Genomic DNA, 24,346 nt, shown 5'->3' on the forward strand with positions numbered 1-24,346 from the left:
TGTCCACCTAAACCCATGAACCACCTCAAACATGCTCCTTTTAGAGTAGAAGGGAACAACTTTAATTTTTTAGGGTTAATGGTATAGTCATACCCTCTGCAGAGGACATAAAACTCGAATAAGAAGGCATCCGGATCTTCTGTGATCATCCCATGAAAGGTTGGGATGCTTTGCAAGGGAATAGCTTTCATTGGGACATTGGCCACTTGGTCGACTATGGGGTATTCTAATGTCGAGGTCTAACCTTGAGGTATTTGGTTTTCCATTTGGTCGAAAATGTGCTAATATCCTTCGTGGATTTCAGAGGATGTTATTCAGGTAAGCAAAGGATTCCCAACCCGAGTTGGTTTTGTAGCACTACCTAGATATGGGATCACAGGAGATCCTTTTTCAGACAACTGTGGTCCTGCCTTAGCAGTTCCACTAGTTTCTCCCTCTCCTTCTCTTAAATTTCATGATTTTCCCTCTTGTAGAGGATCAGAATGTAAATTTGCTATAACCTGAAAGCTCTGTTCTGATCCTCCAATTTGGCTATGAATCTCAGTGTCAACTGCAAATGGTGAGCTTGCTGCTGAGGGATTACAGTAGGAATTTTTCCAAATACAGTCTAAAATCCTACAAATGCCTGAGACTCTGCTTTTCTTACAATTTCGTCTATAAAATTTGATCTCCAAAGGTTCACCGATCCCTTGGGATTTGTGGATTTAGGTGGGGGGTTCTGATCTTTTTCTATCTTTTTATTCCTATTCATTCGTAAAAAAACATATTCCTATTTAACCTCTATGTAATTGCTGAAAAAGTGGGTTGAAGAGAAAGCACTTTACTTGTTGGTTACACAGGTTCTTACCTCCCATTTTTAAAACCCAATTATTTTACAGCAAAATAAAAAGAAATCACTTTGAAACACTCTCCCTGGCAATGGCACCAAAATGTTGGTGCACTAAGATGTCTTATTAAAAGCAATATTAATACCTACATTAATCATCAACCCAGGGTAAGTCTGTTTATTTCAAGAGTGTCAGCATTGTATATGCAGTGAGTTCATAGGTCAATTCATAATGAAATGATTTGGAATCATTGCAATCACTAATATCTATTTCTCTAAGTTCAGTCCAAGCAATTCTAAAAGAAACCTTTAGAGCATTCTCAAATCTACTTAATCTATTCTACAAGAAACTGAATCGGAATGCAAGTAGAAAGAATCACTCTTAGCAATCTAATTGGTATTAACACTAATTCATTTGATATGAAGGAAAACTACAGCAATTTAATCAACAAGTAACTAGGTAAACATCTCATGGAAAGCAATCAACTATAACCTTGATATCTATGATAATGAATAGCAATCAAATGTTTAAATCAACATAATCAATTCGATAAATATTATCACACAAATGTAACACACAGCTAAATCTAGAGTCTCATCTGAACAGCAACACAAACCAGAATCATAAATCCTCACATCAATCAGAATAACGCTAACTTTATAGACTAACAGTAATGAACAATTATAAAAATAAACAGAAATGATTATAACACAATTGAAGCAACAAATCTCCTATTGACTAGGCCCAAGTCTCCAGAAGTCCCCACTGAGAGATATTCAGAATACGATTATGGATGAAACATAGTCTTCTTCATTAAAATTAATAACAGAGTTACAACATCACAGTAATGAAAATATATGTGTTCAAAAAGAATAGTTACAATCTCAAAACTCCTCGCTAGTTGTTCAGTTCACCTCATGACTTTATGTGAATTTTGGAAAAATAAATGGATAGAAGTGAATCCTCAAGATCAGGGGATCCTAAGGATTTCGCAACCCTCGATCTGATTTCATCACATAATAGCATTGGTCCTCCTAGTCTTCCATTGTCCCTCCTACTCAAGACGTTGTCCTTTTCCTTTACTGGTTGTTGTTGTTCTGTCGTTTGAACAACAGTCATCCAATCCACGTCCCTGCATAAAAAGATAGTGAAAGTTAGTTTTTCATGCCAGATTTATCCAATTTGTTAATAATCGATTTTACCCAGCTTCTACTATTGTTTCTTCTAGATTTATTCCTAAAATGAAGATAAACACATGAAGACAAATGCTTAATTAAGCTATTACGAGGAGAAAACATACCCTTTCCTTGGCTCAACAATTGTTATTAAGGGAGAGAGGTCATTGACCTATGTATTTTCTCATCATGTTTGTGCTTAACTGCTGCTTGAAACTGCTAATATGCCATATTCAACAATCTGTTTGACACATTTTGGTAAACCTTTCATGTTTACTGCTATGGAGGAATCCTCCAAAATCAGTCCAAACTCCAGACCAAGTTGAGGGAGATTGATCCCGAGAATCCTCACTGGGGATGGAGTTGGTTAGATCGCTGGATGGAAACCAGGCCATGGGACAACCACATGATGACCATGAAGGAAAATTCTAACAGGAAGCTTCAAACTATAGGTGATATTGGACAAAAAATTCACATATAGAGTTAAATCATCATAATGCAAAATTGGCCAACATTGGTCGCATAATATCTAATCCATTTACTCCTCTTTCAAAATCCTCCATACCAAACAAGATGTCATTGATGAGCACAAAATCAAAGAGAGATGATAATGTTTTGAGGTCAGAAAGACCAAGATACAACTCTCGTAACGGTGTAGCGGGTACATCTTCTATGAGAGATGATAATAGCCTTATGATCTCTCCTAATTTTCCCAACTATATGGCATCTACAGAGTTTGCCAAAGAAAAGGTCAGATTGCTGAGTACTCCAAAATAGAGGCTCAAGATTCCTGACACAAAGCCTATTCATATAGAAGGAAAATGTTATCGTTTCCTTTGTCAAAGGTCAGTTCAGGCCCATACAAGTCCACTAAAGGCTCCATGTTTATTCATACAAGTCACAATTTGAAAGGCCTTTTAGGACCATCGAAATCAAATAATTTTGATTGCTCTTTGAAAGATCTTAGTATTGAATCATACAATTCCTCTTTGACTTGGGGTCATAGAAAACCTTTTAGATAAGTATGTGTAGGTACATGTTGAAACTACTATAATCTGGACTAATGTAGCTAGCATGGAAAAGGAGATATATTTTTTTTTAGAATTACAAAAGGTTGCTCTGGTGGGATGAGCTTGGAAGTTGGGAGTAATAGCCTCTTATGGATTCTAGTGATGTCTATTTCTATATTGAATATTTTGACATTTATGAAATGTGAAGGCTTTGTTGTAGATGTGAAGTCCCAGAATGACTTTATTGAATATTTTATATTTAATCATGTTGATTTAGCTGAGGAAGGAGCTCATGAAAAAGGGATTGCAAAAAAAATAATGGATAATTGACAGGCTTCTAAATTTCAAGAGGGTATCCTTGCAAAAGGCTTAACCTCACAAATAAATTTTGGGTAAGGCTACAAGCCTTCAAGGAAATACCATTTATTTCCTCCTATGATGATTCTAAGGACTTGAATCTACCTTCAATGAAGGCAGAGGAGAAAGCATATATTGTGGTTTATGAACTTCTGAGCCTAACAATAGAAAAGAGAATTCTTGTATACCATCTAACACATTTCAAATATGATTATAAATTTTCTCAAAGGATAAGGGAAATTCTTATCTAGCATCCAGAGATTATCTATGTTTCTTTGAAGGGAGACAAAGATTATGTCTTTCTCAGACATGCATACCAAGACTTCGAGTTGATTGAGAAGGACCCATTAATCATTGCTAAGGAATGACTTGAAGCCCTTGTTTTTATTGGTTGCTTCCAAAGATAGACTAGAACACAAGATGGAAAGCATGGAAACAGAGGAAATAATATTGCTAGGTATAGAGAACAGGATAAAGTTTTAGACAAGGTATATTGAGGGAACATAACTAGTTCTGACTATTATTGTCAAGCCAGAGTCAATGTGAGAACAATTGTAGCCAGTTCAAGTTATGTGGAAAATCTGGGTATAAGAAATGCCAAAAAGTTAAATCCTCAATTTCAAAAAGCTTAGAGGATTAGAAGTTCCAAAGGCATTCAGTCAAAGGAGAAACCCTTTTAAAAGAAGCTCAAAATGGTTTGAAAGGTAAAATTGAAGTCAGTGTTGTGGATTGGTTGCTATATGGGGCTGCAGATTTATTTTCTACAACTGCTGCTATTAACCCTTCAAGCTCGGTAGTTGTAGGACAGTGGGGAAATGCTTTTCTTATTCATGGAAAACTTAAGCTAACATTGAGCCAATAGTTAAGGAATTTTATTTTCCCAAGAGATGACTCCTTTGGTGATAAGGGAGGAAAGTAGTTTAATGAGTTGAGGCTATGACAAAAAGAGAAGAAATGACAAAGAAAAACATAACTACTCCCATTTGCTTGGAGTTGTCCAAATTCCCTAGCACTTTTGTTTTTATTCTATTATTCACCAATACATCTATTTCTCTTTTTCAATGGGTTGGTTATTGGTGGGTATTAATCCATACCGCATATACAGGGATTGCCAATGACTCTATATTGCAGCTTTGTGCTATGAATTCTATCCAGAAATCAATAGGACTAGATACCCACATAAATGGATTATATGATATCAATACTCCCAAAAAGGATCCTGGGAAATCATATACGGAGCTAAAACAGGGAGAACTAGCTATTGAATGTTTACTTGAGTTAACAAAGTTTTGTCCATAGGTGGTGGGACAAATATGACATGGTTCCTCTTATCTTTGTTTCTGCAAACATGAAGTTCTGTAATATTACTTTTTCATTATGGGAATACACAACCACCAGTACTCAGCAATCTGAGTTTGGATGTTGAAGTTGGGGCTATGGTTCCTATTATGGGGCCTTTTGGAGAGGAGAAAACCACTCTTTCCAAATCATCACTTTGGAAAGAGTTGCAATATCCACTTCAGAGTCATTCCTTCTAGACATGGAAAACAATACTTCCAAAATTGAGCACAAGTGAATTTTAACTCAAGTGTGGGGGCCGATGGGGAAACACAAAAATTCAAGTATGGCAGTGTTACAACAACAATTCAAATTTGAGAAACATTTAGGCTTTTATTAGATTGCAGGGGCCAGTAGACAATCTCTATTTTGAATCATTGGATGGCCACAATTATTATTATTTTTTTTTTATTTAATGGTGACTAGTAGATTTCCAGGAACAGGATTCAAACCAAAAATAGAAATATCTGATTGTTGGATTATGGATTCATTACACCTTCCTTCCGATGCACATCACAAATCAAAACAATTTATAAGAGCATCACTATCAAAGACAACAACTTACCCACCAACAATGGATTATGGCCCAGTTGCTTCTGGCGATTAAGCCATTGACACAGTAGTTGTAGACCCATACCCATACCCACCAGTTGAATTAGTTTACCCAGTAGCAAAGGCTATGGTACCTAAATTCGTCACAGATGCAATAATCGTGGTTTTATTAGTTCCATAGTGACGTAGATAATATAAAGATCTGGATCTAGTTGTTGATCGAGATCCTACAGCATCAACAGCATAAGAGGAAAAAGCATAAAAAACATAGGTACCCATAGCAGTAGCCACTATGGGATAGGCACTAGGAGTCTGTTGCTTCAGTAGTTCCAGGTCCATATGAAGCAAATGTTACAAAGACATAGGTAGTTGGAACATATTCATACCCACCAGGAGCAGTTCCACATGCATATCCAGTTCCTAGGCCAGCAACATCCCTTCTACCAAGTCGAGACCTAGAAGTAGATACAATAGCAGGGGAAGTAGATCCAGTAGCTTAAGAGGTAGAGATGAGTAAGCAGGTGGAAATAATGCCATTCAATCCAGTCATTGAATCAGAGTCATGAAGGTCGGTATTTAAGGCTTCTCACTCACAATGTTAGAACTTAGGCTAGATAGAAAGACAAGAGGTAAGGCAGTATTCTACTTGAACCTTGCTCGTGCTCTTATGTAAGAGAGAAATATAAGAGGGATTGAGACGTAATTTTAGGTTTCTAAAGGGAATTTGTCATCCCCATATGTTAGTTTATCACTCAACTATTTACCACTGAAAGGAAGGAAGGCCAGGGAGAAGCCAACCAATACGGGTTCGTCGTAGCAAGGGCTAAAGCTACGATAACCCAATGTTCATGCTTGAGAGTGTTGATCCTCAAGTAAGGTCTTTTTCTCTGACATGGTTCATTGGAATTAGAAGGTCCTTTGAGACAACCTATATTTCCAGTATAAGAGTTCTTGGCTGGCCTAAAGAAAGAAGAATATTCCATTGACACTTTTCTCTCTTTTCTTTACTGTTCTAGGCAGAAGCTTTGAAATATCGCTGATGAGTTGCAGAACTCGAGGCACTTCCTTTAATGCATCATGGGAGAAATATGATGGGATAGAGGCCAGGTTATTCAATGTTAATGTACTAGATCTAAGGCCAGTTGATTGATTCTGAACCAGGATAACACCCAATTTTCAAGAAAAGGGGCACTTGCAGTTACTTTGAGGGAGGTAGCCAGGGGAACTAGGAGATATGTGGAGCAGGTGGTATTCTTTTTATGTTTGATTCTCATTATTTCAATTCAAAGTAGGCCTATGGGGATGCTTTAACAACTACTTTGAATGGATGGCATTGGAACTCTTGCTTAAGATGGCAGAAGAAAAGGTTGTAATAGAACTCCAAGTGTTTGGATACTCCAATGTGGTCATCAATCAGACATCGAGTAAGTTTCAAGATGGGTAATATAATTTTACATCCTATTATGAAGCAAGTAAAAAGAGCGGCATGGATCTTTTCAAAATATCTCTTTTCATCATGTGTGTTAAGAACTCAACATGGTAGAAGACTCCCTGTCGAAAGAAGGATTATTGATGGACTACAATGCAAGATTGCAAGTGGAGATTAAGGATGGCATATTCCAGCCATGTATCCCAATGAAATTCAATGGGACTTGAGCAAAGCAAATATTTTAAGCTTAGTTGTTGTTTAAATCTGAATAGATAGTTTTAATTTCAATTAATAGATGCAATGAGATGACAAGAGCCTTGCAATGAAATTTTTTCTTTCTCCAAGTAAAATTCGGTATCATTCTCTTAGTGAACTCATGATTGATAATTTTGGAAGTGTTAGTAAGAGGAGGCAAAGCACACACCCTCTTTGTATCTAGTGCAGTTGTGATGGTTATCCTGAGTATATCAAATCGTGCTCCAAGCATGGTTATAGAATAATTGTAGGGTATTGATCCAAACAGTAAGTTTTGATTTGAAATTACCAGTGCAATGACAAGACTTTAGTCTTGCAATGGCAGTTTTTGGACTTTACAAGTGCATAGTAGAGTCCATTCAAGAAGGGTGCTCCAGGGAGGTATATGACTTCTACTATAGGCCTCCCAAGTCAATGGAACAACAAAGGAAATGTTCTAAGTGTAGAATCAATCTAAATCTGAACAGATAGTTTTTATTTCAATCTAATAAGTGCAATGAGATAACAAGAGACTTCCAATGAATGTCTTGGTTTCTACAAAGTAAAATTTGATTTAAACTTTAATTCTTTTGATGAACTCATGATTGATATTTTTGGAAGTATTAGTAAGAAGAGGAAAAATACACTCTCTTTGTATCCAATGTGGTTATGGTGGTTATCATGAAGAGTATATCAAATGGTGCTGCAAGTATGGTTATAAAACAATTGCAGGGTACTGATATGAACAATAAGTTTTAATTTAAAATTACTACTGCAATGATAGGACTATAGTCTTGCAATGACAATTTCCGGACTCTACATGTGCATAGCATAGTCCATTCGAAAAGGGTACTCCAAAGAGTTATGTGACTTCTACCATAGGCCTCCCAAGTCAATAGGACAACAAAGCAAATGTTCTAAGTGTAGGAGCTATCAAAATATAAACAAATAGTTCTTATTTCAATCTAAAAGTGCAATGACAGGACAACAACCTTGCAATGAATGTCTCGGTTTCTATAGATGAAAGTCTGCATAATACTTTTGATGAACTCATAATCATTATTTTTGGAAGCGTTAATAAGAGGAACAAGACACACTCTCCAATGTAGTCATGGTGGTTATCCTGAAGAGTATATTGTTTAATGGAGCTCCAAGGATGGTTATAAGGCAACTGTAGGTTAGTAACCTGAACAATTAGCTTTAATTTGAATTTACCAGTGCCATGACAAGATTGTAATCACAATCAATGTTTTGGACTCTATAGCTGCATAGTAAAGTGCATTAAAAAAGGATGCTATGAAGAGTTAATAGGATTTTTGTTGCATAGAGATCAGAAATCATAACTTGAATTCAAATGAATTCAATGTCGCATTCTCAAGATAGCAATCTAGCAATGTTTGGCTTGGAATCTATAGGTGAAATCTTGGCTTACAATTTTAAATGAACTCATAATCCTTGTTTTGAGAGGTAGGGAATTAGAAATATTAGAAGAAGAACAATCATGTAAACCTTTTGCAGGGCAAGGTAGAAAGTAGGTGATTTTTTTTTTCCTTTTAAGAACTTTTTCTCATTTGGAATACTGAAATAAGTATTTACAAATTGTAGTAAATTGGGTTAATTTCAAGATGTTGAGAGGAATGATAAGGAATGATATTATCCTCCCCACCCAGGTTCAATTTTTGCAAGTGACATGTTGAGCTCATATATTGTTGTAAAGGCTTCAAGCCTTACTGTAGAGCAACCTTGAACCCTGAAGAATATATTATCCATGCCTACAAAATGCACAATGGGGTACTTGGTTACATGGGGAAAATGAAAATATTTACAGATTGTATACATTTCATATCTAAATAAAGAGTTACAACTTTTTTCTGAGGAGAAAAAAATATAATCTACATTGACAAACTAGAAAAAATTGTCTACATAATAGGCAAATGAAATGGGAAAAAAGGTAAAAATATACAACCCTCACAAACTATAAAATAGATGCCAAAGAAACAAAATCATTGACCTTGCTTGCTTAGTTACAATAAAGTTTTAGCTAGGTTTCCAACTTTCTATTCCACAAGTTATCTTTCAATAAAGCACATTTTTCCTATGTTTCACCAAGTTTCGCCTTGTAACTAAGACTTGATCACTAGCCGGAAAGGAGATGATGTCCTTCAATGACCAGTGAACTATTACCCGAACCTCAGTGGCTAGGATCTTGAAACGGACTTTGGGATAAGATATTGATGAGACTCCCTGATTGAGTATTGTATCTTCATCCAGACCTTGTCTAGTGCAGGGTGAATACCATTGAAGACCCTCTTACTTCTAGCCTGCCATCAACCCCAAATAATGACAAAACGTTGTCCTTATTCCTCTTATTCCTTTTCCCTTTATGAATGATTTTGACTCGAAATCTCTCTGAATTTGGTTTATCATCATGGGATTTTCAATTTGTTTTAGTAGAACTTAGTTATCAAACCTAAGATGCCTCTAAACATGAGTCAATTTATTTAAGATTTCTAACTAAAAAAGTATCTATTCCTTTCCTTATTGCAAGGTGCATATTTTTCAGCATTAGGACTAGTATTTGCTACATGCCTCAGAAGAATACCACGAGTAATTCAAGGACACCACATTGACTTATGTATATGAACAAATCAGAAAATCGAACTGATTAAGAGACCATGGATCTGTCTAAATGTGTGGTATGAGTGACCAAAATATTCCCTGTAATGTGTGGTATGAATGACCATCCACTTTTGAAGAAGTTGTCAATCATCAAGAATGGAAAGATGCCATGAATGAAGAATATCAATCGATAATGAAGAATGGGGTATGGGAGATCATACCTAGGCCTGAAAACAAGTCTGTGGTGACTTCCAAATGGCTTTATAAAATCAAACATGCAGCAGATGGAATTATTGACAAGTATAAGGCACGGTTTGTGGCTAGGAGATTCTCTCAACAAGAAGGCATCGATTATGAAAAGATATTTGCTCCAATGGTAAGGTATACAACTATATGATCATTGGTCTCTTTAGCAGCATCGATGGGATGGAATATAAATCAAATGGATGTCAATACTGCATTCCTAAATGGTACAATTGATGAGGAAGTCTATATAGAGCAACCCTTGGGATTTGAAGTCAAAGATAGAGAGGCATATGTGTGCAGATTGAAAAAGGAATTATATGGCCTCAAGTAGGCACCAAGGGCATGGTATGTAAAGATGGATACATACTATTGTAGTGGTTACAACCACCCTCCAAAATTTTTACTTAGCTTTGTTTTGGAGCTTCCCTACCAACGTTTCATAGTAGCATGTCTTGCCTTGTCAAGTACACAAGCTTCAGTGATTTTCTTGCAGAATGACAACCTGTCAATCAAAACTTGTTGCATCCCCCTCACAAGTTGTTTCACTAGACTTCGTCCAGCTGTAGGCTGAGCAGCTCCCTTAAGAAATTTCACAATTCTGGATTTGAACTAGCCTTCCCTCCAGAAATTACGCAATTTTTTCTAGCAACCTATTCACTGAGAAAATTGTGCAATTCCTCCCAGCAGGGCTGCTCAGCCTAGAAATTGCACAATTATGGGCAACATTTAGCTACTCTACACAAAATTTGCGCAAACCTTCTGGGAAGCCATCCCAACTCCCTCCTAGAAATGCACATTTTTTCCTCTCAGTTGAGCAAACCAATGCATGTGCCTTCAAGTTGACCAGTTCCCTCCAAGAATGAGAAAAATTGGTTTGCATGCATGGACTACTTCTCCCAAGGTAGCATGCAAAGGAATCCCTTGATTTAGGGATCTACTTTTAGCAGCTAGAGGTTGCATGCAAGGATCATTTTAGAAACCTCCCACCAAGTGTCGCTCTTCCTAGATTTGTGGCATGTGCATCACATCTTCGATTTTATCAAAACTCATGAACCAGACACTGCAGAGCTCATTCCTCACATCGACCTTACAGCTCTGACATCCCACATTGCATCTAGGAGTCATCGGCACATTCAGCTCAATTGTTTTGGGGTAAGCCCGCCTTCCATGTCTTTTGTTGCATTTTTATCGCTTTTTGTGTTTCGCTTTGTGTGATTGTTGTCTACTTGATTTCAATGAGCGCTTGTTGTCATTTTCATGCATGTTAGCTTGTAGAAGCACCATTTCAGTTTTCATTCACATCTCATTGTTGTTGCATGCATGACAGTGTTTTGCACCGATGGTCACCCTTGCGGCGACTCGCTTCACACACATGCATGCTTTCCCAGTTTTTGAATCCTGCGCTTGTTGTTTGCATGAATAATCATTCACTCTTGTTACACTCATCTCATCATGCATTCGCACTTCTCATGTTTTCAGTCGCCCGTCAGCCGAACCGGGCTGCCTTGGCCCGGACCATGCATTGCTCGACTAGCACTGTGCATTTCTAGAAGCGAATGCTTTCCCTTCCCTCCAAAAATTACACAATTCCAGCCAGGCACTAACCTCCAGGCATGCATTGCACAATTATTAGAGGCAGTGTCTTGTTGGCTCGAGAAACTACGCAATGTAGTTTTCTAGTTGCATGTCACTATTGACTGAAATTGTGCATTGCGCAGTTTCAATCCTCAGCAAGCCATGCTGGACTGTGAATTGTGCAATTCCAGTAGTTAGTCAACCTCCTAACAGCCCAGACTGTGCCTTGCATAGTTTTGGCAGTTAGTCTCCCAACCTCCCAGCATAAATTGCACAAACTTCATGACCAGTCACACAGGTATGTGGCAAGTCAGTTCTCAAGTTCGTTTTGGTTTTTGACTGAAATATTTCTAGCCATGAGTGTTGCCATGTCTCTAGGTATCGCAGGTGTTCATATGCCTCTCAACAGCATAGGTATAATAGTTTCCATGAGAGCAGAGTCGAAGACACCATTCATAACACACTTGGGGATGTAGTCAATCAAGTGTCTATGAACTTGCCTACCCACGAAGACATCAATTTGTTCTTAGACAAGGATATCAAGATATGACGGTAGCAGCATCACAGCAAGCAACACCATCAACAACAGTTGAAGGAAACATATCGGATGCAACGAATGCAAGAGGAAGGTTGTTGACAAAACGGAGGCGAAACAAAGTTGCAAGCTCAAGCAAATCCACCTGTGATGAAAGCAACTTTGAAGACTCAGGCTATGAGGTGACAATGCAACATGAAGATCGCACGAAGGAAAAGAATGGAACAGAGAAGGAATTGCATGTGCTGAAGTAGCAACTCAAGGAAGAACATGAGCTACATAGATGAGAAAATGAGTTGCAACAGGAACAAGTATAGCAGGGGGCATAACATGCACTCACGAATGAAACTGCGTCCATACAAGTTATAGATCCATCCCAATAGATGGCACAAAGTAGATGAGGTGAGTAGTGTTGTTGTTCGCATGCAAGGGAATGTAGCAGCATGCATGTCATTGTGAAAACGCATGCGATCCCACCCATTCGGCACACTCACCGAGGCAAATACAAGAAGCAAGTCTGAATGGAGTTGAACGTGTATTTCGACAAGTTGATGCGCACGGCCACCAACACATATTGGAGATCAGCACATACACTATGCATGAACATGTTTTCAGTTCGGTTGCACCCAGGACAACCATGTGCATGCTATCAGACGAGTTGGATGGAGAATTCATATCAGTGTACCCGGATGCAACGAAGGCAAGAGTTCGCTTCAGCAAGATGTCACCATTGCGCGCACAGACACCATCATGGATGACCAAACTTAGCATTAGTTCGTCACCATTGACCATCACAAGGATGTCAAAGAGTTGGTCTCACGACAACAACCTGAGTGTCAGTGATGTCTTGCATGGCTTGCTCAAGTCATTTTTGTCTCACATGGGTACATGTGCATTATAAGGTAACGTCTTGTCAAGTGGAAGTTCAAGTGTCGATAGTTGGATGTAACAGTCATAGAGTAGATGAAGAGGCATGAGGGTAAATGAATTGTCACAAAGGGGAATGTCAAGGGCCACCCCACCCTTTGCTATAAATAGTCCCTCATAACTCATTATATAGGCTTTTGGTCAGCCAACCTTCGATATGACTTTCTTAGAGAAAGCTTGGACAATATTGTAATGTGCCTTGGATTCTCCATTACGCAGAGCTAGTATATCTCTTTAGAGGAGCAGGCGGTTGTGGCTGTAACATTCCACTATTAGGACTAGTGGTTGGACATTGATGTAATGTATGACCGGAACTTACACTTCTTAATATAACATAGCCAGCACGTTTTCATGCATATGTTGTTATTGTAGTTGGACTATTTTGGTTGTTGTAGCAATGTTTTGGTATTTAACTTACGCATTTGTGTATGAACTATTTTATATGCAATTGTATGAATTTTGTTGCAGATGTGTTGTTGGTTTAAACATCACTTCAGATTTATCACTATCTTTCTTTCCAGCCGGTGATGCATTTTTTCTCATGTGTTTCCTTCCAAGATGATTACTATTACAGGTTTCCAAGGGGTGCACTCACCTCACCCTCCGTGTGTTAGAACCTCTCATGTGCCTTCCTTGACTTGCCGCAGCTGTCACACCCTTAGTACCAACAGGGACATCTTACTTGCCTCTATGTGAAATCGTGATCAAGGCATTACTGTACGACCCACTATTGGGACTCCTACACCAAACGGTTTGAGGTCTAATTAGGACTTCTTACCAGGGAGATCCCCTGACATGTTGGCGAGTCCAACACCGTCAACACATACCTACAAAGATTGGGCTTCTCAAAGAGTTTATTTATATCAATCTCTACATAAAGGTTGTAAAAGGTGAGCTATTATTTGTTCTTCTGTATGTGGATGATCTTGTCTTAACATGTGTAGAAGGTTGAATCCAAGAATGCAAGAACCAATTAGCTGCAGAATTTGATATGAAGTATCTTGGGCTGATGCACTTCTATTTGGGACTAGAATTCTAGCAAGGACCTGATGAAATCTATCTAGGTCAAGGGAAGTATGTGATCGACATGTTGAAGAGGTTTGACTTGATGGATTACAAACCGATGACAACCCCAATGATCACAAACTTGAAAAGACTAAGGAGTTCTGAATCTAGTTCCATTATTTACATTTTTAACTTATTTAGTGACAATTCCAATCCTGGATTAAATTCATATGAAAGGACCACAGGCACGAAAAGAAAATAAAGAAAAAATGATATATATTTTTTGTAGTAAATCCAGACTAAATTAATCCCTGAAAGTTTCATCCAACTTTAGCAATAAGGCAATTTAGAACATATAAAGCAACAAAGCAGATGAAATCCCTCAATATAATGTAGTGGCTGCAACTTCATTTGTTAAAAATGCGACTAAGTGCACAGTGCTAGCATCAAGGGTAGTATGTGAAAACAAGTATATGTAAGGTCAGTTTCAAAATCTAATATTTACTAGTTAACGTGCCACTGGAAAAATTAATAACTGTTGGGAAATCCTTCATCTTTATTGAAATCTTAAGCATGACTTACCAGATAGCATCAAATGGATGTGTCTTCAGCCCAAAAGGTGCTTTAATTGTGTTCCCATGCATAGGGTCATTGACCCATGTAACAATCAAGCTTGCCTGGTGCATTGCTCTAATCAAATGGGGCAGCTTCAACCTCAATTTCTCAGCACCCATTTGGACTATTATTGTCATCCTCCCTGGTTTATTTGTAGGGTCAATATCTCACAAACCTTCACCAACTCTGTTGGGTCCATTTTATCACTAGCCTGTCAAGTAGAAATCCATATATAAGTTCACAAACAACATGAAGTGCTTCTAAGAAAAAATAAACATGGGGTGCACCCATCTATATAAAATTCCAGGAAGAGTTATCTTTGCAAAGTTCAAAGAATTAGAGAAAGTGATGGCCTAACTAAACAACAACTATACAGTAAAAAGGAGACTACCACTGCAACTATATAATTTTCCACAAAATTTAATGTTAGGAATCAATAAAAACAATCATAAGCATTAAGCATACTTCTTTCAGATAGCTTCTTCTTCCTCAACAAGCTCCTTCTGACAGCGAAGAGCTTTTGCATCCTTATCAACTATCCATGCCTTGACCTACCAAAATAAAATGTTTCAATCTTTTTAAAAATGTGAAGCATACAAAAAATAATTTGTTAACTGCATTAATTAAAACATGTCATCTTCAAAACACCTATGTTTTGTATTTCACATAGACCTCACTTATCAATTTCTGCTCAACCAAGAAACCCAGGAAGCAACCAGATTCTTCACTTCTGGTCCAACATTTCCTGCTTCTCCTTCAAATACAAGCCTTTGTATAGACATAGATGATCCTGCACATAAAAAGGTCCTTTCACTTGCATCATCCAATATCCTGCACATAAAAAGGTCCTTTTACTTCAATGAGTGACTGCAATTATTATTGATCCATGCATGAAGGCAACATTAATGTTATGCATCTCTTGATATCCCTAACAAATTGGCCTGCATCACATCGAAACTAATATATGCAAGACATCTTATAGTCTTCTAAAAAATTGTGACTTGGAAAAGAATATTATTTAATTTCAATGGGATTTTAGGTCAGTGGTGAAGTATAAACTTGTAGGTTAATCAAACTAAGCCTAAATCTAACACTATGAACTTCTTAGAATTGAATCATATTATCAAATAACAAATTCTCATACAACAAAGAGAACAAGGAAGCCACATAGCATATGTTAATGTAACAGAGAAACTTAATTGACCAGGAGAATTGCAGCAACAAGAAGATAAAATTAGCATGCCAAAAGAAAAGAGAAGAGGGTCAAACTACTAATTTTATTGACATCAAATCCCAAGAACAAATTACAAGTACAAAGGAGAATGAAGCCCCACGATCAAACCTATTTCTCCATCTCTGAAGACTAATTAAATAGATGTACCTTCCTTTTAAGTAATGCCCTGTTACCACTCAAATTCTCACTACATTGAAAATTCTAAAGTTACCATAATCACAAGATCCTAGAGGCAACTACTAGGCAAGCCACCTTCTTTGACCTTAGCAGCATCACCAAGAAGTTGTCTCTATGCTCTTGCATTTATGGTTTAGAGTCTAGATTTCTAAACATGGTGAGAGTTTTAGCAATAACAAAGCCCCACTCTTCACCAAGAATAGTCATGCATGCTCACTCTAACTGAACCTTGAACATAGTTTCTTATGCAAGACACAATAATCTATGTAAGTGGATAACACTATATGCAAGGCACACTTAAATGTAACTAGATAGATAAGATTAAGTTTGAAATAAACTACACATATCCACCTTGACCAGTGTGCCCTCTTGGATATGAGAATTCCTTTACCATAAATAATTTCCAACCAATCATCACCCTGCAAGTATGATGCCATGTAACACCTATTTGATTTCTAACTTATTGTACATTTAGATTTTTCATCAATAAATGTAAATTCCAGGTTTGTCACGAGAAATTTTGTTCCCATGAGGAGGTTGGACTTGGTACAATTGAGTATAGATTCTATAACTTTAAGATTAAAGAAGTCTAGAAGTATCCAGTTGTGTTTATGGGATTCTCAGTTTTGCCAAGTTGTGTCAGTGGCTAAAGAGGTAGCCAAGTATGCAACATTGTAGCAAGATTTTGTCCAATAGCCACAAGATGCATAACGTTATAAACACTCATTCATGTGTGCATTTTGAATCAACTAAGACTTTTACTTTTGAGGCTCCTAACCAAAATGCCTATTGGCAAGGGAATTCTTAGGTGTTTGTATTCACTCTTGATGTGCTTTGGTTTCATATATTAATTTTATTATTTCTTACCACAAAAAATTGTCTCTTTTACTACTACAATCCTTTTTTGTGTTCTATTTATTTTATGTATTTTATGTTGACTATCTTAAACTAATGACATCTACAATCATCAAATATTGTACCCTCACCCTCGTAATCAAAATTAGAGAAACAAAGACATGAATTAAAAGTTAGCTGACATGGAAAAAATGCCACATTGTAATGTATCCCGTGGAAAGATACCAAGAACTTACATTAGGAAAACCTAACCACCAGCAACACACTATCTTTATGGAAAAAAGGGCACTAGAGAAGATGGGTCTAGGTGGAGTTCATGCAGTCAAGTTCAGGTGAAGGAAGAGGTCCAATCTAGCTCAACACCATAAACTGAAGACCATGAAAACTCACTAGAAGAAAGGAACATTTTCAAATGAGCTTGTCAGATGAGCGAAGCTCCTCTTGGATTTAATTATTCATGTGAATAGAAAATATTGATTTGTAAGATGTTAAGAATGAAATCCTAGATAAATTTTCAACCCAAGAAATTTTTTATCCAATTTTAAAACATCTATGTCTAAATTAGAGTGTGAATCTATTATTAGTTGTCTTATTTACTTCACAGTGGTTATATATTGTAACTGTTAGATGCATGTTGTAGCAGAGTATTTTTCATAAAAACAAACGTGTGGAGGCAATTTAACTGTTGTTCTGAATTATTTTAATTTTTTTCTCATTCTATTCTTTGTTTATTTTTAATTTCTCTTGAACACCTCTGTTGAATCCAGCAAGGGTGTGCTTTGAAAGCAAAGCCATATTGCAACAATTCAGGAGCGATTTAGCCACTGTGTTTTTCAGAATTGTCATTTTTCTAGAGAATTACAAACCAAACCCAGAGACATGAAAAGAAAACCTTGAAAAATCCCAAACAACTAGAAATAAATGAAATCAATTCCATGCAAATAGAATAGTTAAAAAAATGTATGTGTTTTTATCATGGAAACAGGGGCATTTCCAACATGTTCTGATTTGCAAAGCATATAGAGGTGTGGATAGAAGAAGTATCCAAACTTTTATTAACATATTTAATTGTAGATGTATAAATCTTATTAATAGACAGGGAATTGAATACCTAAATTTCATAATGATAACTCTCAAGAAACAATTATCTATCCATCTTTTCAATGATGTTTCTCATATTGAGAAGATTGGCTAACGTGCAGATTTCCTTCAAATCAAAACTCTAAGAATGCATATGATTCATCAAACAGTTGATCATGCAAGGAAGGAAGTATTGAATCTATGAAATGAGTGGTCATAGAGTAGTTTGTAAAGGACAAATATCTAGTGTAATATCGATTCCCATAAACCATCAGATCGGTTTCCATTAATCTTAGCCAGCTATTCTAAAAAATCAGATAAACAAGGGCACAAAGGGATGTTTCTCCCCAAAATTTGTCAATTGCAAAGGAGGGTCATCAACAATAAAAGACATTAAGGTCAGTAGGTAACTACTTCATTTCATTTGGGTCATATTGCATTGATTTGTTTCTTCCTTAATATCAAAGATCGAAATATTGATTCAATACCACATTCATTAAGATTCATTTTCAAATAGAAACAAAGAGAAGCCATTGCAATTTCACATATCCTAATAACTCGAATTAAATTTTCATTTTCGAGGGTTTAAAGAAGGTGTATAGATACATGGTCTAACTTTAATGTAACAAGAGTGATGTCCTAGGACGAACCAAAAGTAAAGGCAATAGAGGAACTAGAGCCATGGAAGAAGAAAAAATCCCCCATAGAAGAAATTGTGAGCCTTCTTCACACTATCATCCAACTAGGTGACTCTAAGGGCACCATAAATAGTTGGCCACTATATAATGACCATGTAATGACTCTAATTTCCAAGTGATTCATCATACATGTAATTTCTTGTCGTTCGATGTCAGGATCGAGCTAAGCTTGTGCTAGTTGTCTTAAGCCTGGAAGACCTCCTGGCCATCATTATCACTTAATATTTGACCAAAGGCTCTAAGTACATCCACCTGCAAAGAGATTAATATAATGAAGCTTGTTCAATAGAATTGCACAACTGATATTATTGAGATCAAAACACGAACATGAAAGCACGATGATACAACTGAAAAAGGAATAGTTTACAAGTCAGTTTTCTGGATAAAATAATTGATTTCTTGTTGACGGGAATCATAGGGTGGGAAATGGTGATGAAAATGAAAGAATATGATATGGAATTACCTGGGATAAAATTTTACTAAGGGGTACAATGAGATTCAATGTATAGCACCTACACAAGTATATATTCAAATCTATTCAAATCAAGAAGATGACATATTAAATTATGAAACACTATGGAACAAATTACTTTAGAACTTATTTCCAAAGCATCTAAGAGTTGGAATAGAGTGATTAAGTGATCACAATACATTGGAGATATTATATACACATGGATCATATATATCAAGCTAAATGTGGTAGCTAAAGCAACCTCTTTCTACACCTAGTGTCCTAGATGGCCAAGGCAAGGTGTCATCAAACCAATGATACTTCCATGAATTACATATAGATTCATATATCTTAGTTGGAAAATGATCAATGTCACAAGAATCACAAGGGTTGAAATGACAATCAAAATTTAAAACTATCCTCTAAAAACTCATATAGAAAGTGGGGTAATAGGTCCTATGACATCCAACCTAAAATTTGTAATGGGAAATCCTCAAAAGTATCTCTAAAGAAATATGTCCCATTGAGGGGGTCAAGAATAGGTATGAGGCCCTACCAATTTGATAGTTGAAGAATTTTTAATCTTGGTTTGTCAATTTTGGCCCTAAGTAGGCAAGGCAACATAGAAGCAAGTGACCCCCTTGGAAGAGTTCAAAAGGGGAAAGCCACATAAGGCTTTATATAAAGATCTAAATCCAAGGACCTCCCTCATAAAAGAGCTAGACATGTATTGAAATAATTTAGAAAATGACCCATCTAAATCTTGATAAAGAAAATATAACATCCCTTGAATCCCATAATAAATGGGGAATCTACATATATGTCAAAGCTATCTGATGTTATTGAGAAGTGGAACATCATGATGATTAGTTTCAAATTGACACTAACGTAAACCCACTTTGAACCCACCAAGGGGGATTTAAAGGGCAACATCTAGTGCTCTTGTGTGTATGTGGGTTAAACAATAAGCCCCCCTCTCATTTGCATGAAGTGTTCCTAGTACAAATCCATCTTAGAGTTGAGGCCATGAAAATATGAACTCCAAGTACATTGAATTTATTGTCTATAAATAACCTCTTTGACAACCTAACACAAACATATAATGATGTCATTTACATTGGAGGTGTATGTCACTTGAATTGTGTTACAACTTTAATCTCTCCCCCACAAAAATGTGTCATGCTCCCTTGTGATGATGCATCAACCCTAATGGAGAACAACCTCATGAAGTAAAAGGAATTTAAACATTATGTAACTTTAATAGTGCCCCACATTCACCCCCTAGCTCACCACTCATGGAAAATGTGAAGCTATTTCAAGCATTGATGTGGATAATATCATTTTATTTTCTCTTATGTATAGTATTCTACTTTGACACAATTGAGTTTTTTTAACAAACAAAATATTTGTATCGAGGGTTAACTCCTTGTGCATAAGAACTAGAGAGGCCTTGTCATTATGAGTGATCTATTCATTGCCAACTCCTTGTGTGGGAGAGTACTACAAGCTCCATCTCAACATGAAGTGTAGATATTGTGAGAAATTTTGATTGAGGTTTTGAAAATTATTTGATTGCTCTAAATTCAGTATACATGGTAATAAGGGTATTACCCACAAACACATACCCTCAAGACTAATAACTAGTTCTCTAAAAATCAAATGGTGCCAATATTCTTAGTTAGAGGTGAAGGATTCTCCTAGGAGGTCATTTTGTTGGTTTGAGGTGTTGTTTTTAGCCTTGGATGCTAAGTGGTTAAAGGATTTGGGAGTTAAGGGTTAAGGACTAAGGGCTTTGGGGTAAGGGGATTTAGGGGTTAAGGGCTTAAGAGTTAGGGGATTTAGGTGTTATGGGTTAAGTTTTAAGGGTCATAGGTTAAGAGGATAAGGGGTAAAGGTTTAGGGGGGTCATGGATTCTAGGTTAGGAGTTAGTGGCTTAAGATTTAATGGGTAAAGGGGTTGATGAGTTGTGTGTTATGACTGTGAGGGTTAAAGGATTATGGACTGGGGGTTAAGAGGATAGGGAATTTAGCATAAACTTCTTATTTACTTTGTCACATAGATGATATGCTTTGTTGGTATTTGAGTACCCTGAGAAGATACAGTTTTGACTCCTTGCACCAAGTTTGTTTCTCCTTTCCTTAGGAATCAAGGTATAGCAGGTGGAACCAAAGATCCTAAGATGCCTCACTGAAGGAATGTGGTGATACCACATTTGATAAGGAGTATTATTTTTTAGACCATGAGATGGGAATTTGTTTGTAATATACACTACGCATAGAATTGCATCAACCCGAAACATCAACTTTACATTTCTGAAAAAAATCATCGAAAAAACCATATTTAATATTGTCATGTTCATTCTTTCAGCTACACCATTTATTGAGGATTATAAGACATAGTGGTTTGATGTTGAATCCCATGCTAGAGAATATAGTTTTCAAATTCATTTGAAGTATATTATTTTCCATTATCAATACAAATAGAGCCAATATGATATTATGTATCATTTTCAATCCATGCATGAAAGCTTTTTAAAGTTTCAAAAGATTCAGATTTATTCTTCAACAGATATACCCAACACATTCTGGTGTAGTCATCAATAAAAGTCATCATATATTTATTTCCATTTACAGAAGGAGAAGGCCTAGGGCCACATAAGTCAGAACAAGTTAGTTCAAGCTTTCTATGTGCTCTAGAAACAAAATCATGAAATGGTGGTTTCTTATGTTTTCATAAGATATAAGAATCACAATGCTTCAGTTTCCTAGGAATGGCTAGCAAACCAGTAACATTGTTTCTCTTCAATAAACGAATATTTCATAGTTCAGATATCCAAATATTGCATGCCATAAAAGACTAGATGGAAATTTACCTTCATTATACTGAGAGTTGTATGCATAGTTCTCTACACAAGCAGACATTCCTTACAGCTTCAAGAGTCTTCCTTCTTCTATTCTCGTCATGACAAGTGAGTTGTTTGATGGTTTTCTCACTTCAAACGTGTGAATGGAGTGTCCTTGTTGACAGATATGAACAAAGGACAAATTTCCTTTGCAACTATGGGAGGTAGATAACATCATCCAGAAGAAAGTCAAGGAGTCTATGTAGTTTGAGCCTGATGGTACCAATTCTGGATGCCTTGAGTTTTGACTTTTTCACAAAGTAGACTGCTCCATCTACTTTATCACTGAAATTATTCAAAGGAATGTTTGTGAAAGGTCATGTGGTAGGTTTCATTTGTATCAAGAAATCATGCATATTTCCACGAAGAAAATGAATTCTAAACATGTCTTCAATTACTCCAATATTACAATGTTCCACAATATAAGGAGCAGATTCAATTTTTTTACCTTTCCATGGATCTGGTGTTTTACCTTTCTCTTCGTTTCCTTCTTTCTTGATTCTATTCCAAGAGAGATTGCATGTGGATGCATCATGCCCATTTCTATTATATAGTATAAGTTATCAAACCATACATTCCTAACATAAATAAACTAAGGTGTTCTGGTTAAACATTAAAAAGTCAAATGGAGAATCACCTTTCTTCGAACAAGAGGAGATGTATAGCTTGTAGCATGAAGCAAAAGGAAAAGTTGTTAGAAAGAGATGTGGAGGACCATGAAATGTGCAAGGGAATAGGAAAAGACAAGAAATAAGCCATGTATTCCCCAACTAGAGAGTGATTATTTGTGCTATATTACAAAAGATTTTTTTGTACATAACTTGAGGTACATGAAAATTATGTGTAGTACGTATGCAGAAGATGGTCTTGTAACTAGTACTTTCATGAATCCATAAGATTGTAAGGTCATTGGCATCATCACAATCATTGTCATTGTATTCATTATCATCATCAACATCGCCATCATTGTTATCACTATTTTCGTCATTAGCATTATCATCATAATCGACATCCATGTCATCATCATCATCATCTTCATCATTGTCATCATCATGATTATTGACATTGTAATCAATTGTTCATAATTATTGATGTCGTAAGAAATATCATAAACCCAAAAAATGTGATGAGTGTTATAAAATGGTTGTTTAAGACACATGATATATGCATGAGAAAAAATAACTCTATTTTTGAGAGATGATGATAATAATCATCACCACCTTTATCATTGTCATTATCACTGTCATCATCCCCATCATCATCATTAATGTAATTTCTATCATCATTGTTGTCATCGTCGTCATGGACGTCATCATCATTAGCATTGTCACCATCGTTCATGCCATTATTGTTATTGATGATGACATAGATGAAAATGTTAATAATGATGATCATATGATGATGCCTTGGATGATAATGATTATGATTATGACAATGATAACGTTTAAAAAATTGGAATATTTTCCATGGTCATTAGCTTGTCATCATCATGAGAATTTTCGTCATTATCATCATTGTCATTATCATCCTAATCACCATTCATGCCATCATCATAATATTCATTTTCATATTCATCATGATTATTTGCATTGTCATCAGTGGTTTATAAATGTCAATGTCATAAGGAATATCATCAATGCAAAAAAATTGATGTGTTCAAAAATGGATGCAAAAGAAAACACAAAAAAGGGTGCAATAATGGACGTAAAATTGGCTAATGGACGTAAATGCAAACTTAGATGCAAATGGGGATGCAAACATGGATGCAAAATTAGAAGCAAAAGTGGGTGCAAAGGTAGGTTCCAAACTAGGTGCAAATTATGGCACAAAAAAAGTGGATGCAATAGTGGACACAATAATGGATGCAATAGAGCATGCAAATGTGGATGAAAAACAAGATGTGAAATTGGATGCAACAAAAGTATATGCAAAAATAGATGCAAAACTAGGCACAAACCTCGACGCAAAACTTGGCGCAAAGGGGGATGCAAAAAATGATTCAAAATTTGATGCAAGTGCAGGCGCAAAAAAGTGGATGCAATAGAGGATGAAAAATTAGGTGCCAAACTTGACGTAAAACCTGGCACAAAAATTGGTGCAAGGAATGGTGGCAAAACTTGGTACAAAACCCTTTGAAAAACCTCATGCAAAACCCAGTGCAACACTTGGTGCTAAACTTGATGCAAGGCTTGGTGTAAAAATCGGTACACATTTTGCATCACGTTTTGCACCATATTTGATAAATGGACGCAAATAGCACCAAAAATGGGCTTTAGATGCAAAAAAAGAAGAAAAAATGGATGCTAATCACAATGTTTTTTTGTGGCTACACATACGTTGTACCATTTCATATGTGTGTTTGTGATATGTGTACATGGAATCGTGTTATGTTTATGTGGTATGGTCCCATGTGTATATGTATATGTTTCTATTACTTGTTTGGGCCCGCATGTTATGTATGGTCTCTAGTTGGAGGTGGGATAGTCTCTAGATTCCAAATATTT

The 24,346-nt window shown here is 36.4% G+C and overlaps 1 pseudogene; it reads left to right on the plus strand.

The window, feature by feature from the left end:
* Positions 1–229: 229 nt before the first annotated feature.
* On the plus strand, positions 230–3,024 carry LOC149165848 (protein IQ-DOMAIN 3-like; annotated as a pseudogene).
* The last annotated feature ends 21,322 nt before the right edge of the window (positions 3,025–24,346 follow it).

This window comes from Pinus tabuliformis, chromosome 5_1, assembly GCF_031772625.1.
Source record: "Pinus tabuliformis cultivar Carrire ecotype Pingquan chromosome 5_1, CPIR1, whole genome shotgun sequence".
Lineage (NCBI taxonomy): Eukaryota > Viridiplantae > Streptophyta > Pinopsida > Pinales > Pinaceae > Pinus > Pinus tabuliformis.